Raw genomic sequence first — 14,642 nt, 5'->3', positions numbered from 1 at the left:
ATTAGCCCCACTGACAGGGGAAGAAACCGAAGTTCAGAGGGGCAAGGGGGTCCTGAGATCCCAGCGCCCCCACACCCTCAGTAGGGGAGCTGGGATTTGAACCCAGGTCTGCTAAAGCAGTGTTTGCCCCATGATTGGACAGAGCAGGGGTAGATTCCTGACACAGTCCCTCCCTAGGCGGTCACTCCTCACTGCAGTGAGCCTCCCTGCCTTTCCGGGCTCAATGTTTTCATGGTCTCGGGAGGGGCTGAGGACTCACCAGGGTGAAGGGAGCATCTTGGGCAAGTGTGTGACCAGCAGATGCCCTGTCTCGGCCCACACCAGCGTGTCTGAAGGGTGAGAGGGACCCTTTTCCCCCTCACCCCAATCTTGCTTCTCAGCGGCTTTGTCCCGATCTGAGTGTGGGGTAGCAGCCAGTAGGAGCTCATCGGGACCCGAAGCTCACCTGGTCGCTGTTCTGTTTCTGTCCCTTCCTCCCCAGGGTGTTGGTTAGAAGACCCAGGCTCTGCTCTCTGGCCTGCTGCTCGCTGACTGTGTGACCTTAGGCAAGCTGTCGCCCACCTCTGGACCTGGCCTCTTCCTCTGGACCATGAACAGGCTGGAAGGTCCCTGGGGTCCTGCAGCTCGAACGCTCCCTGCCTGTTCTTCCTGGGCAGCCCTCGGCCTGGAGTTGGGTCAGCCCAGAGGCCAGCGTGAGTCTGAGCGGGTCTGGCTTCCCCCCAGCGCCAAGTACCTGTGGGAAACTGGCCCAAGACACCCGAGACAGGGTGGCAGCACTGTGACCTTTGACTTGGAGCTTGGTCCAGGCATCGCTGACAAGCCTCTGTTCTTTCTGCACCACAAGAGTGCTGTCTGGCTCTCAGCTTGGCCCTAGCCCTGCTGGGGCAGCAGGCCTCTTGGGAAGATCAGGCCCCTGCTCCCTGCAGTTTCTCCCTCAGTCAAACAGGGTACTCTGTCTTCCTTATTGCTTCCCAGAGAATCAGGAGACCCCGACGTGAGCGAAGGGGCCCTACTACACGCTGGGCCCTGTGCTATGCCCTTGTGGACGTGCATATTACCTCATTTAATCCTCACAACAGCCTAGGAAGCAGACCTCCTTCGGCCCATTTTGCAGATGGGAAGCCTGAGAACCAGAGTAAAGTGTCTTGCCCGAGGCTATCCAGATAGTAAGTGGCCGCGCAAAGCAACGCATTCTCACCAGATGCCTGGGGACGGGAAGTGATGTTTCTCCTGCTCCACGAAGTCGCTTGAAGGGCTTTCAGGGCTGTGCAGATGTGTATAATAATAGCGATGATAAAGCCACTAACCTAACACTTATTGAGCCCTTACTCTGTTCCCAGCGCTGTTCCAGGCTCTTTACGCCTATTAACATAGGTGAAGCAGAGAATTCTCACAACTGCCCCATTAGCTAGGGGCTATTAGTATCCCCAGTTTACAGAGGGGGAAACTGAGGCTCAGAGTTGTTGCATAGTCTGCTCAAGGGTCATGCAGCAAGGCCGTGGAGGCTAGACTTGAACCCGGCACCTCAGGCTCTTCACTAGTACAGCACCTGCTACTGAGCCGTCAGCTCGGCTCCAGCCAAATGCTCACCAGAAATTGATGAGGTTAATTGTCAGAGCACAAAGGAGGGGCAGTCAGAGCTCTCAGTGTCCCAGTTTCCTTATCTGTAAAATGGGCCTGAGGGCAACGTGCCCCCTGAGGGCTGTCGTGGGGAGCGGGTGTTTGAGATCCTGTCCAAAGCTCAGCGTGGCTGTGAGCGTTCACCAGGGTCACTGGGGTGTTGCCACTGTGCACTGAGCAGCTGCCCCACGTCACCTGATTCGGTTCTCTCGACAACAATGTGGGATGGGGGTTAAGATCCACAATCTGCAGAAGAGGAGACTGAGGCTAGAGAAGCATGGTGACTTCCCCAAGGTCACACAGCTAGTGACGAGCTCAGTCGGGCCTGGAGCTGAGCTATCCTGCCCCCAGCTATGCTCCCTGCTGGCCCTCAGAGCAGTCCCTGCAACTGTGCCCTCATTCTCTGACCCCGTGTCCAGCCCAGCCCCGTCTCTCCCTTCGGAGCTGCCTCTGTGTGGAGCTGAGCACCCTGTTCTTCAGGACTGCCGGAGGCCCTGGCCCCCCTGTGAGGCCAGGCTGTTCACCCTCCTCTCCCGCCTGCTGCAGCCCGCTTCCACTGACAGAGTGTGCCGTCATTGCACGTCCGTCGTATCTGTGCAGCATCGGACACACACAGCACCCACAAGCCTGGGTGAGCAGTATTGCCATTAAGCCACAACTACGTGAACTCAGTCACCTGGCGCTTTCCGCGGAGACCCGTAGAATCTTCCCTGGTGGGAAGGTTCCAATCCAGCCCCAGGAAGGCGGTCCGGCTTAGTGGTTGGGAGCCGGAGGGTGGAATCAGACTGCCGGCAAATCCTCATCCCTCCCCTCCCCCGTGCTGTGGCCTTCAGCAAGCTCTCTCAACCTCTCTGAGCCTCAGTTTCCACACCTGTCACATGGGGACCCTTACCTGGCAATAATGCTATGAGCATAAAAGGAGAAATACGTGTACAGAGTTGACCACGGTGCCTGGCACCAGCAGGAGGGAGATATCATTAAAAACATTTCCAGGGGCACTTGGCTGGCTCAGTCAGTGGAGCATGCGACTCTTGATCTTGGGGTTGTGAGTTTGAGCCCCACACCGGGCGTAAAACTTCCTTAACAAACAAACAAATAGAAACAAACAAGCGAACATCTCAACTGGGTAGGACGGTACCAGGGGCTGTGGGCCAGGACATGCTGGTCAAAGGGTATAAACTTCTAGCTCTAAGAAGTTCTGGGGAGCTCACGGATAGCTTGGTGATTATAATAAACAGTCCTGTAGTGCGTAACAGTTAAGTCGTAAAGAGAGCAGATCTTAAATGTTATAACCACACACCCGAAGATGGCAGTTACGTGAGCGGTCGGATGGAGGTGCTAACTAACCTTACTGTGGTAATCGTTTTGCAATATATACATGTATCAAGACATCACATCATATACCTTAAACTTTCACATGTTACATGTCAATAATATCTCAATAAAGCTGGAAAAAAGATGTCAATTCACAGAATTGCTATGATGCCAGCATGACGCCGGGTTCTGGGGCCCAAGAGAGGAACCTCTCAGGGTCCCTGCCTTCCAGGTGCTCGCAAGCCTAAGGGGAGAAAGCATATTTGTTTCACACAATGAGTGTCTGCTCCAGGCTGGAGATCCTGGGTCCCAGCCCCGTGTCAGGACTCGGCCAAGGTGATGCAGGCCTGAGAAGGGGCAAGGCTGTTCCCTTCCCCTCTTTCCCTGTGATTTCAACTCCTATCCCTAAAGATGATTGCACTTTTCAAACTTGAGAGGGGATAAGGAGATAACCAGACTTTGTTAAAACCCAATTGCTGGGCACCTCCCCCCCCCCCCCCCCCACCAAGATACATGGTGGGGCCTGAGGATTCGCGGTTCTAACAAGCTCCTCGGGAAGTTGATGCTGCTGGTTTGTGGACCACACTCTGAGTAGTAGATGTAGGACCAGAGAAGGAAAGTGATTTATCCAAGATCACACAGCAGGTAGGGGCTGGCATAAGATCTCAGACCATCTGAATCCCGGTTGAGTACATCTTCCATCCACCAAATTACTTCTCACGGCCTGGCACCTGCAGAGACTGCCCCTCTCATCAGCCCAGGCTAACTCCCTCTGGAGCCTGCAGCTCTGGAGGGTCTTAAAGCAGGGGGACAAGAAGTTGTAGGCTGCCCAGGAGCCTGCCTTGTCCTGAAGGCACTGGGGAGCCACAGAAGGGCTGCAGAAGGAGTGGCAACCTGCTCCTCAAATGACATACGAGCTTGTTATCTCGACAATGCCTGTATGCCCCATGACGCCCAGTGGAAAAACGTAAGGAAGGCCCACACCTGACTCTCACCTGTTCACTCTATGCCAGGTGCTTTTCCAAATGCGTTACATAGTGAACTCCTTTAACACTCATACTAACCCCATGAGGCTGGTATTCTTATTATACCCATTTTATAGAAGAGGAAATGGAGGCATTGCGGTAGGAAGTAACTTGCTTGCCCAAAGTCACACGGTTATCAGGCGGTGACGCTGGGATTTGAACCCAGGCCCACCCAAGTCCAACACACCCTTCCCTTCTATTGGCTGCAGCTGATGCAGACTGAGCAGGGGGGTCTGGAAACCAGGGGACTTCAGAGGGCCTCTGAGGACATCCTGGGCCGGCTCCCATCCTGTTGCTGCAAAGCTAACTCCACTCGGCTCCCGCTGACTCACCTTACCCACCACCGCCCGGCCCTCCTCGGCTCCGGGAGCTCAGCTGTTATGGGGGCGGGTCCCACACGGCCATGGGGGTCTGGGCTTGGGGGGCTTAGCCGGCAGGCTTGGGTTACAGGCAGCTAACTCGGGCTCTGATCCCATAAGTCCCGTAACCCTGGGCGTGGCAAGGAGGCGGCATTTGCTGGGAAGATGATCAAGGCGGGCCAGTGGGGGCCAAGCGGGTCTGGCCTTTCTCCTGGAATCCAGGGGGATTAATGGCGGAGAAGAGGGAACAGCTGGATGTTCTCCCATCCCTCCTGCTGTCCACCGCCCACCCTGGGGTATCAGATTTCCCTGTAAGTTGGTCTTCAGGGAATTCTGGTATTTTCAATTACCAGCAGGGCACACCGGCAGGGGGCTGGGGTCAGTGGTGCCCTGTGACCCCTGCAAGGAGATGGAGCCCCAGGGAGTAAGCACAAAAGAGGCTTGTGGCCGAGAGGGGAAGAGGGGAGCCTGGCCAGGCAGGGCCTGCTTGGCTGGAGCAGGTGGTCAGGGGCCCTGCTGTCCCCAGCGATGCCTGGGGGAGTGTCCAGTCCCTTCATCAGTTGAGACTTGAGGAAGTGCTTTCCGCATGTGCCCCGTCTCCCTCTCAGGGCACGAGGGGGGTTGAGTCAGGTGGCCTCTCAGAGCCTTCTGGGACCAGGAGCCTTTGACGGGCAGGAAGACAGGAGGCCTGTGACCCTGGCTACTTCAAGAGGGAGTGGGTTTGGACCTTGCCCAGCTTGACCTCCGCAGCCCTGAGCTCTGAGGCAGGAAGGAGACCCCCGAGTGTGTTTGGCCTTTCCCCTTTCACCAGTAAGGAGACGACGGGAGCTTAGAGCAGTGGGGAGAAGGCGCTGAGCACTGGCAGTGTGAGACCCCACCCCAAGCCCCAGTAGCAGATCCCGCTGCATCTGTGACGTCTTCACTGCACCTGACTTCCCACCACCCCCTGAATGACGCACGGATGCCCCACGTGGCCTCAGGGCCCACCTGCCCGGCACCTGCCAGCTACCTGCAACTTGCTCCTTTACTCCCAAGTGCCATCCAGACTGGCCGCCTTTCTGTTTCCAATCACACCAAGGTCATCATTTTTCTCTCAGGGCGTTGGCCCCACAGTGTTTCTGCCTGGACACCTCGTCCCCCAGATCTCCATGGCCTCCTCACTCACATCTCAGCTAAACCGCCCCTCCTCGGAGAGCACTCCCTGTCCACCCACCCTGCCCCCTGTCACTTGCCTTCCCCCCCAGCTTTCTTTACTTTGTAGCACTAACACTATCTGAGGGCAGGGATCTCATCTCTCTTATTCAACCCTTTATCCCTCGTGCCTGGAACAGTGTGTGGCTCAGAAGAAGCATTTATCAATATACTGGAGGAAGGAAGGAAGGAGAAAAAGAAGGGCGGCCTCTCACCTTTCCTGGCACCCTCAGGAGGCTGTCTGAGTCACTGACCTTGGGGGCTGGGACCTGGAGTAATGTCTTCCGGCAGCGGCCGCGGGAAGGCAGCACAGCTTCTGTGATGGGCGTCACAGTTGGCTCTCCCTCAGAGCCCCTGCCCACTTGCGATGTCACACGGAGCCTCCTGCCAACCAGTCAGCCAACAATGCCACAACAGTCAATTATTACTGTGCTTGCATTCTCCAGGGTCTCTAGCAGGAACACCTTCCCCGTGACAAGACTCCTAGAGTATTTCCGGTGGATAATGGGAGAGCTGTTTTGACTGTAGCCATACAGTAAACTCCTGACAATCCAACTGCAGTTCTGGGTGGCCTGATCATAACTGTCACAACAGAATTTCCACAAATAAAACACGTCCAGAAAACGGGCCTCGTTTCTCTCTGATGGGACCAAACAGGGCGGTGGACAGAAAAGAAGGAATAGTTGGGAACTGGTGCCAAGGTGGCACTTTTCTACGAAGCAAAGGAGCTCTGTGGCCAAGAAAGTCAGAGAAACACAGAGGTCTAGACCCCTGCTACACTCATACTGCACACTCCTTTGTTCAAGGCTCTGAGATGTCCTGCAGGGGAGAGACCCGGTTAACCGGGTAGTTGAGGTCTCATTTGGCTTTAGAGCCTCTTTTTCACATAACAGCTATTAATGTGTTTTGGAAGTAGCAGTTTGTGAAATATATTTTTGGGGAAAAAAAACCCCATAACAACAAAAATCAGGTCCAGGAGATAATATCTCTTTCCTTGAACCTGAGAAAGGCTCCTGTCTAGGGTGGCTGTTCATCTGCACATTCATTCTTCCCTTGATTCGGCATAGATTTAACAGCACCTGCTGGGTGCTACCCAATCAGATGGAGTGGGGTTCATCACATCCACTTCACAGATGAGGAAAGCGAGAATCAGGTCAAGTCTCCTGCCCATGGTACCTCAGCTGGTGGGATCAGGACCCAGGTGGGATCAGGTGGGATCAGGACCCAGGCCTGCCTGACTCTACAGCCCAGGTTGTTTTTTTTCTCCCTGAGTACTTGTCGGGAGCCATAAGCACGATCCGAGCAGGCTAAGGCCACGCCTTGGGCTTGGTATGGTGGAAACATCCAATGGCCCACTGCCTAGGGGGCTGCTGAACAGCCTTGATCTTACCTCTGGCTGCTGAGTGGGACCCAGTCCTACCCCAGCACCCGGACTAGCAAGATGGTGACAGCCCAAGTTTCAAATCCGGTAGCCAAGGCAGCATATCTCACCCCTCAGTGCCTCAGTTTCTCCTCTATAGAATGGGGACAATGGCATGGATGTTGGGAGGTTAAATGAAAACCAGCATGTAAAGTGCTTAGCATAGGACTTGGTCCAGAGTAAGGGGCCGCGGGACGTCGGCCATATGTCGTTGTCTGGGCTGCTCAGACCCTTTTTTTTTTTTTAATTTTTATTTATTTAATTTAAGTAATCTCTACACCTAACATGGGGCTCGATCTCACCACCCTGAGATCGAGAGCCGCCTGATCCTCCAACTGAGCAAGCCAGGTGCCCCTGGGCTGTTCAGACTCTTAAGCAGCCCTGTGAGTAGCTGAGAGCTCAGAAAGGCTCTTGAATGGTGGTGACGGTGGTCGAAGGGAGAAGAGGCAGCATTCAGGGTTCAGATCCTAGCTCTCTAATGCCCAGGTGACTGTGTGACCTCAGGCAAGTTACTTTTCACTCTGAGTCCAGTTTCCTCACTCATAAAATGGGATGTGGCAGATATGACTTACTGCCTACCAAATACCCATTCTTTCTTTGTCAAATTAACAAAACTTGGTTCTTAGCTAGGCACATTATGCCCAAATAACAGACCACATGTTCCTAAACTCTCTAGTAGCTATAAGTGGCCATGTGACAATATGTGTGCCAATGAGACATAAAGCTAATGTAATATGTGGGACCTCTAGGAAGTTTTTTTCAAAGGGAAGAGCCTTCTCACTCTCTTCCTTCCATCCTGCTGCCTGGAACATGGATGTGATAGCGGGAGCTCTTGTAACCATTTTGGCCTGTAAGGGACAAGAGGCTGTGCGCTGGGGGGCCTGGATCCATCATGATTCCATGGAGTTGCCCAAACTCCTATCTTCTGACATCTTTTACATATAAGAAAAATAAACCTCCGTTTTGTCTAAGCCATGATGGTAGATTGGTTGTATTATTAACCACCTCATTGTATCTATACTCTTTGCCCTATAACTTGTGTAATCCTGCCCCCCAACTCTAGGCTTAGCCATGTGACTTGCTTTGGCCAATGGGATATAAACAAACATGATATAGGCAGAGCTTGAAAAGCCCTTGCATATGTCTGCCGGCTGTCTTGGTTCCCTGTGATTGCCATAAGAACATGCCCAGGCCGACCTGATGAAGAAGAGACACAGAGAACAGAGTTATTGCCCTTGTTGTCCCAGCCAGGACCATCCTGACAGTCTGACAGCAGTCAACCTCAAACATGCCATAATGCCCTGAAAATATCCCAAGAGCTGCCGAATACCCTGGAGTAGAGGGAGTGCAAATGTATGAATATGCCTGCCCACCCCCCCAGCCCGCCCCCCGCAACCCACCTGGCCAATCTGGAGACCTGTGAGCTAGGTGAACGCTTGTTTTTATGCCGTTGGTGTTGTGGTTGATTGTCAAACAGCATCTCTTACTTTTCTTCCTGTTATATGCAGCCAAACTCAATCTTAACTGCTACTCTAGACCAGCAGTGCCTTCCCTGCAGAAAGCTTGGGGGGATCAAAGAGGCCGATGCGTGCAGAGGGCTCGGCCTGGGGAGGGAAGTGCCCTCTCCCTCTCTCTTCATTTCCCCAGGCCTGGGCCTCACTGGGGGCTCTCTTGGCCCATATCTCCTTCTGATCCTCTTGGCCCCCAGGAAGAGAAGTAGGTGAGTACACGCTCGTGCCAGTTCTAGAGACGAAGCCACTGTATGCCCGCCTCCCAGGAGGGCGGGAGGATCAGAGGAGAACACGCTGGCAGAAGGGGCTTTGGAAAGTTGAAAGTCTTTCCATGAGAAAGCCATGTGGAGTGGTGTCACGGGCAGGGGCCGTGACACCGGGCCAGGGTCTGGAGACTGGCTCTGCCACGGACCTGCTGTGTCATCCTGGACAGCTACTTAGGAACCTCTCTGGGCTTCAGTCTTCCTCTCTCTAAAAAAAAAAAAAAGGTTTGCCCTGCAGGGCCCCTGCCGATGCTGATGTGCTTTAATTTGGCTTATGTTACCTTCGACGACAGGCAGACCCCCGAAGATACCCACATCCTAATCCCAGAATCTGTGAATATGTTACCTTACGTGGCAACAGGGACTTTGCCGATGCGATTAAGGTTATGGCCCTTGAGATGGGGAGATTATCCTGGATTATCCAGGTAGACCCAATCTAATCTATTGAGCCCTTAAAGGAGGAGAACGTTTCCCAGCGGAGAGTCAGAGAACCGGAGAGCTGGAGCGTGAAGACACTTGACGCCCTGTTGAAGCTTTTGAGTTGGGGGGGCCACGTGCAGGGGCTGGAGAGAGGGTCTTGCGGGCTAAGGGCAGCTGCCAGCTGGCGAGGAAAGGGAGACCTCGCTCCTACCGTGCCGGGGCACTGAGTTCTGCTGGCACCTGACCGAGCAAGGAAACAGATCATCCCTTAGAGCCGTCAGAAAGGAATGTGGCCCTGCCGACAGCTTGATTTGGGCCTGAAGGGATCCAGACTAGTCTTCCGCCTACAGAGCTGTGAGACAGGAGCTGCGTCTCATTCTAAGCTGCTGAGTTTGTGGTATTTTGTCATAGCACCAGTAGGAAACTGAGACACCTTCCGATTTTGTTTGAGGCCTAGCTGACATGTCTTATCCACGTACTTACCGTGTGCTAGGCGCTCTGTCTACATGATTGCTAATCCGGACACCATCTGGCAAAGCTGCAGTGATAGATCAATACCCATTTTGAAGGTGAGGACACTGAGGCTCGGAGAAGAGACGTCTCCCATGCAGCCTGGTCACACAACTCAGAAAGGGCGGTGTGGGACGAGGGCTGAGCTCAGCACTGAGGACGCATTTTTGCCCACACGACCCGCTAGGATGTGACAACAGGGGAGCTTCCTAACTGGCCAATCTACTGTTGAGTATAGGAGATGCCAAAGACTGCATTTGCCAGCCAGGCTGTGGTGTGAATGGGCCCATGCGCACAGCCTGCCCCACTTCTGCAGAAGCTTCAGTCCGGCCAGCACGGGGCCCCAAATATGCGGTGACGTTAGTCACTGTGCCGCTGCCTGCCTGGTGACTGCAGGCAAGTCCCTATATTCCCGATGCCTTACTGTCCTTACCCATGAGACAGGATAAGAAGAGAGCCCACCTCATGGAGTCGATGTGAAGATTCACCGCCAAGGACTTGGGCCCGTGTCTGGCACACAGTAAACACTCGTTAGATGCGAGCCATTATTATGACCCGGGTGAATAAAAGACGAGCTCTGCTTTCTGCCTGCTGCAGGCAGGCAGCCTGGGAGGCAGCCTGGGAGGCACCTTGAGACATGACCTCAGAACATCCCAGACGTCCCGCAAGGAGGGGCGGTGACACTCACGAGGAGATGCATTCAGATGTGGGCTAAGTGACTCGGCTAAGGCTTTGTGCCAGCGAGCATCCAGGCTTGATCCTAAGCCAGGTTTGTGTGCCAGACTCCCAAACCCAGACCCTTCCCGGCCCGTCTCAAACTGGGCAGGGGCACGGCTGCCCGGAGCTTGCTCCGGGTGAGGTGGTATCCATCACAGCCCCGGAGGGCGGCCAAGAGTACTGGACGCTGTCCCTGAGGACGAGCCCCACGTTACAGAAGTGCCACACGCGCCCCGGGTCTGCAAGGCCGTCACCGCCTTGTGATTTGGATCTCCGCTTAAATACCACCTCCACAGAGAGGCTCTCTTCGGACGCCCGCCCCGATGCCCGTGCTCCTCCCTCTCATCCCCTGGGTTGTCTTGCTTGTTTGTGTCGAGGGCCACAGACTCTGGACAGCAGACTGCATCCTGCGTCTGCCCCTTCCCAGCTGAGTGGCCCTGGGCACATGCTTGGCCTCTCCTCATGCCTGTTTCTTCCTCCTTCAAGTGGGGATGTGCGGCCCAGCCTGGCCTCCTTTCTCCAGGGGGCCCTGAGAGCACGCATGAAAACAGGGTGGAAAGGCGTTCCAGGATGGCGGAGTGTGGTTCGAAGGTGGCATGACGGCTTTATGAAGTCAGAAGGCAGCTCTGGCCCCAGTGAATGCCAAGGGAGTGTGAGCAAGGCCCAGTCACTTGCCCAAAAAGAATACTTTTTCCTTTTAAGGCAATGAGTTAGATATTTATATGTTGAATTTTAGGGTCTGATTAAAACCGACCACTGAATGCATTTGTCTGGAAATCAAGTCCCCAGCCTTGCTTTCCAGCCTATCGTAATTCTCTACACCCCACCTCACTCCATGCTTCCCTGAGCCCTTCTGCAAATGTTCACTGAGCATTCACTGTGGTGTGCCCCTGGCCAGGTGCCGGGAAAACCGTGGTGAGGAAAAGCAGACCCATTGTGTACCATCACGTGCTGATGGCGGGGGAGACAGACAGGAACGCCACGATCAAAGGCATAAGGCTAAAATCTCAACCAGGGAAGCTTGAGGGCCATGGTGCTGGGGGTGTGACCAAGTCAGGAAGGCCAATAAAGATGAGCTAAAGTCTGAAAGAAGAGTGAGGAGAAAAGCAATCCAGGCAGAGGGAACATGTGCAGAGGAACAAAAAGAACTCTCCCTCCGGCTTGCCTCCCGCACTTCCCTCCCCTGGGACACCTTCCTCCCTGCAGGATTCCATCTCTTTTTCTTACAAGCTTCTCCATTCTCCAAAGCCAAGCTCAAATGCCTCTTCTTCCAGGAAGCCTTCCATGACTTGCCCTCCTCCCGTTCTCCAGGAGGAAATGATCTTTCCTGCCTGTGATCTCTCTCACCTCCCCATATACATCCTTGGGCCCTTATTCATTCCATCTTTAATGTAGATGCTGTATCCAGTCTTTCCAACCAGGGCATCAATCCCCAAGGGCAGGAACTCTGTCTTCTCTAGTATAGATTTGCAGTCACATAGTTCTGAGTTTATATCCTAGTTGAGGCCACTTACTCGTGGGACTTCGCATAAATGGCTCTATCTCTCCGGGTCTCTGTTTCCTTATCTGGCAAATGGGGATAATGTGCTGAGGGCATGGTGTGGCTGCACAGGCCCCAGCTGGGCTCTGACCATCTGTGAGAGAGTCAGCTTGTCAAGGGGCTTGAAACAAAGAGGAGGGAGATAGGGTGTTTGTGATCTAGAAAGCCCCAGGGCTTTGAGGGCATACAGGGGCTTAGACCCGCTTAGACCCGGGTTTCCCGAGTTTGTCTCACGGTAAGGAATACTTGAGCCACTTGTTACAAATGCAGATTCCTGGAGCCCGCCCACTCCAGGAATTCTGATTTAGCAGGTCTGAGGTAGGGCCAAGAACTTGTGTTCCGGAAAAGCTCTCGTATAGTTCTGATGCACAATTTGGTGGAAAAATGGAGGCCCTGAGGGAGGCAGTGGTTTTCACGAGTGTGATGGGTTGGATCCGTTATCTCAGCTCTGCCTCTTGGAACAGGATTGTGCACCCACACCCTTTGCCAAGTAACTCTGCAGGGCTCATTTGCTGTTGGTGACTGTGTCCCAAGCAGAGGCATGTGTTTGTGTGGCATGGCTTGGCCCGGCCACTTGTGCTCCCAGCATTCACCATAAGAGAAACGAGCCTGGGTGGCTGCTGGTCCAAGGGGAATGGGAGACATATGGAACAGACTGAATCCAACCCACATTCTGGAGTCCTGCCCAGAATAGAGAGCCCTGCTGCAGAGTAGCTAAACCCTAGCTGCCCCACAGACTAGTGAGTGAGAAAATAAATGTTCATTGTTGTAAACTACTAAGTTTTGGGGTGGTTTTGTTATGCAGCATTGTTACAGCAATAGCTGACTGATACACTGAGGTCATGCAGCAAGTCAATGGCAAAGCTGGGATTCAAACTCAGGTTTGAATCTGGTGCTTGTTTCTCACTGCATCTGTCTTTCAATCCTGAGGGCTCCCCCTTGCACCTTCTCCTCTGGAAGCCTCTCACTTCCACTCTGTTCCATCTCTAATCTCTGGGAACTAGGGTCCAGCTCAAGCAGCCAGACTCTACTCCTTGCAGCTAATAAGCTGAGGCTTCTTGAGTAGGCCTCCCTCAGGGCTCCCAAATAGGTCCAAGAGAGGCTGCTACAGCCAGGGAAAGAACTCCCTCTCCTCTACCTCCATTCCCCCCTCTACCAGGAGGCTGGGCTTCCCTACCTCAGAGCTTTGTCCAGTTGGACAGCCTCACAGCTGAGGCTTCATAATCTGTGAGGTGTCTTTACCAACAGCTGTTGGTTCTCTCAGATTGCCTGCCTTGAGTCAGCTCCATCCGGACCCCCAATCTGAGCGGGGCTTAAATGCACCCATGACCCCACAAGAACTGCAGGCACATGCTCACAAATATGCCCTGTTGGCCACAGCGAGACCGCAACCATTCACAAACAAAACCACACTCCTTCTCATACACAAACACACAGAGAGGCATGGCCACATTCATACGTATAAATTCGTGCTCAAACACACCCCCCTCCAAGCCCCTCACATTCAGACACACCCATGCTCATGAACGCATGTATAAATAAGAAGCCACATGGCCACAGAACATGTAATCACAATCATAAACACATGGTCGCCCAAACACATACAGTAACACACCCACACATTCTCACACATGCACTCGCTCTCACACACCATCAAACCCAATGTCCTCGGACATACCCTGGATTGTGCCCAAGCACCATCTGTTTGTCCTAGTTAATTCCTGTCTCTTACCCTTCCTGCTTTGTGACTCAACTTCTCTGACCATCATCTGTCAAATGGGGGCATGGATGTCTCCTACTCAAGGAAGCTGGGGGTATGCAGTGAGGTCATGTATAGAAAGTACCCCTCAGCCAGGTGGAGCTGGTTGGCCCCTTTCCTTCCATGTCCTTGTTCATGCCTTTCCTCATTCTTTTTTTTTTTTTTAATGTTTTTATTTATTTTTGAGAGAGAGACAGAGCATAAGCAGGGGAGGGGCAGAGAGAGAGAGGGAGACAGAGAATATGAAGCAGGCTCCAGTTTTGGGGTGGGGCTCGAACCCACAAACCATGAGATCATGACCTGAGCCAAAGCTGGACGCTTAACTGATAGAGCCACCCAGGTGCCCCATAAGACATTTCTATCACTCCCTTAAAATTTTTTTTGGTCCTTTAAACTACAGGTCAAATCCTGCCTCTTACAGGAAGCGTCCCTAGACCTATATCTCTGGATCCCTTGTGCACTTACTGTGTGGGTCTCACTTGACATCAGAAGGATAACCTGAGAGATTGTTAGAAATGCAGCTTCTCGAGCCATACCCAGACCTACTGAATGAGAAACTCTAGGGAATGTTTAGCCCACTCACCTTTTCTCCTGGAGCCTGGCCTCCCTTGGCTCTTCCTTGGACAGGGCCCCCCAGACCATGCTCACAGCGGAAGCTGGGCAAGGGTTGTTGACTGAATAACTGAGGGGCACACTCAGTTTTCAGCCTATAGGTCCCATGAGGTCCTTGAAAATCTCATGTGGCCCTTGGTTGGGGGATGAGGCTGGGAAGTGTCTCCTGGACCTGGGCACATGGGGGTCACTGGCGACCCAGAGGACAGTGGTCTTGGTGGAGAGAAGGGGCCAGAAGCCTGCGTGGAGTGGACTGAGGAGGGAATGGCAGCAGTGGTGAGACTGCCTTGTTTGGCAACTTTTTTTTGCTCTGAGGGAAGTAGGGCAGAAGACGGAGTGACGTGGGGTCCCAGAAAGGATTATGAAAGGCGAGCTGAGGGA

General features: G+C 53.5%; 1 protein-coding gene across 1 annotated transcript in view; it reads right to left on the bottom strand.

Moving 5' to 3' along the window:
- The window catches only part of EPHB2 (EPH receptor B2), a 126,133-nt gene that overhangs the window by 28,382 nt on the left and 83,109 nt on the right, over window positions 1-14,642 (bottom strand). The gene's annotated exons all lie outside the window — the stretch shown is intronic.

This window comes from Panthera leo, chromosome C1, assembly GCF_018350215.1.
Source record: "Panthera leo isolate Ple1 chromosome C1, P.leo_Ple1_pat1.1, whole genome shotgun sequence".
Taxonomy (NCBI): domain Eukaryota; kingdom Metazoa; phylum Chordata; class Mammalia; order Carnivora; family Felidae; genus Panthera; species Panthera leo.
Note: the sequence above shows the minus strand (reverse complement) of the source record. Positions and strands in the feature narration are given on the sequence as shown.